The sequence below is a fragment of the Pipistrellus hanaki genome (assembly GCF_964339955.1).
Source record: "Pipistrellus hanaki genome assembly, chromosome: 9".
Lineage (NCBI taxonomy): Eukaryota > Metazoa > Chordata > Mammalia > Chiroptera > Vespertilionidae > Pipistrellus > Pipistrellus hanaki.
Genome location: NC_140511.1, coordinates 32,671,579 through 32,673,403, shown reverse-complemented (window position 1 = coordinate 32,673,403; position 1,825 = coordinate 32,671,579). Strand labels below are relative to the sequence as shown.

Sequence of the window (1,825 nt, the reverse complement as noted above, 5' to 3'; positions counted from 1 at the left end):
ATAGGACAGCTCTGGCCTTTGGTGGACCAAGACAAGACACTCTCATTAGGTCAAATCCTGGGCTTTTCCAAGGTCCCTCCTCTGGGACTTGCAGTTCCCTTGACACTTCATAGACACGACTCCATTTCTGCTGTGACTTCAGGCATGAGGGGGGAGGCAGCACATATTGTCTTCCTGCCAAAACCCCTTCACTCCTCCTGCAGGCATTTTCAGACAAAGTCTATGATGACCCAACCACACGATGGTCCTCTTTCTGGTATGGCTCACAAGTTGTGCACAGGAAACAATTGCATCCCTTCCCCTAAAAACCCTGAGAGTGCAATTCAGATCTACCCAGCACTCTCTCCTGGTTCCAGCACCTAGATAGCAAGTCACTTTCTCAGGCATGGCTAGGACACCAGCTCTCTGTGTCTCCCTCCTACCAGGACCAGCTTTCAGTGTTCTACCGCAGCACTTCCAGTGTCCCCTGAAAGCAGGGAGAAGTATCAGCTCTCTCCAAGGGAACCTCTTCTCCATCCTCTCCCTGCTGTGCTCTCTCTGATCTTTTCCCCTATTCTTGGTCTGGATGAGGACCAAGACCAAAGGCACATGAACTTTTTTCAGTGAAAACCTGCATCTTGGGGTGTGCTGTCATACTTATTTTTTTTAATCTTATATATTTTTTTAAGCACCAGACATCTTTTTAATGACAAAATAGGATGGGAGTTAGTTCTTGTAGCTGTGGCTGGCACATTTGGTGTCTCGGCTCTCAAAGCTCTGGCCTTTGAAGATAGGTAGGGTTTGATGTGGCTGTGAAGGGTTCCTGGGGCCTTGCCGAAGTGCCTTTCACCTCCTGGCTCTTTGGAGGGCCAGAGGGTAGGATGGTGCCACAGCCCTGTGGGAGTTCAGGGCCAACTGGCTGAAGGTGAGGATCTTGCCCCTGGTACTGCTGCTCACATGAAGTGCACACACCTTCGTTTGGGCACCTCCTGCATACACGTCATCAGTGATAGACCCTACAACCACAGCAGTTTTGCCTCCCAGCCAGGCAGCTTCATCTTCCAGATCATCCAGGCAGCCACTTGGTGCAACTCATGAACAACCTCTTCAGCATCACTTGGTTGATGGTGGAGTTGGTACGTCTGACAAGAAACCTGTACGGCTTGACCAGCAGTCTTAGGTAGATGTCCTGGCTCTTGGGGTTCTTGTGCCCCACCTTTCTGGTCCTTGTTGTGGCAGATGTCCATGAGCATGATGGTTCCTCCTGCTCCGGGTCAGAAAGTTTATTTTTGAAACTTCATGTTTATCGTATTGTGATCCCAGGTGAACTAGTGGCAAGAAAAAAAAATCTCATTCCAAGATCTCGTTATGTCGTAACAGCCTGTTCTAGGAATGGCATCTTCCAGGATATTCAACTGAGCTATGTCCTACTTGAAAAAAGAGGCAGGGGACCGCTTGAGGGCCCATTATTCCCAAGATCTAGTGTATGGTCCTCACCAGCTAAACTTTTGAGCCAGCACATCACTAACCTTATGTCACCTCCATGGAAATCTGTCCCCAGGATCTGAACAGCCAAATTCTGAGCCCTGTGTAAGACATGAAAACTGAGACACACAGTGGTGACTCACCAGTGAGAGGCCACACAATGAGTCAGGCAGAGAAGGCCTGGGACAAGCTTTTTAAATCTGAATTCTCTAGATTGCTTCTAGAGAACCACCCTTACAGGGGAGAAGGCGCCAGGGCAAATGGGTGGGAATGCAGGTCAAGACGCCACACTCAGCATCCGAGGACGATGATGTATGTTAGCTTTTTGCACAGCTCATCTATTGTAAAAAACTTTTTTTTC

General features: G+C 48.8%; 1 pseudogene across 1 annotated transcript; it reads right to left on the bottom strand.

Annotated features, from left to right (window-relative positions):
* Positions 1 to 599: 599 nt before the first annotated feature.
* Positions 600 to 1,232, bottom strand: LOC311627641 (large ribosomal subunit protein eL18-like; annotated as a pseudogene). The gene has a single exon. The product of its transcript is annotated as a large ribosomal subunit protein eL18-like (transcript).
* Positions 1,233 to 1,825: the final 593 nt, after the last annotated feature.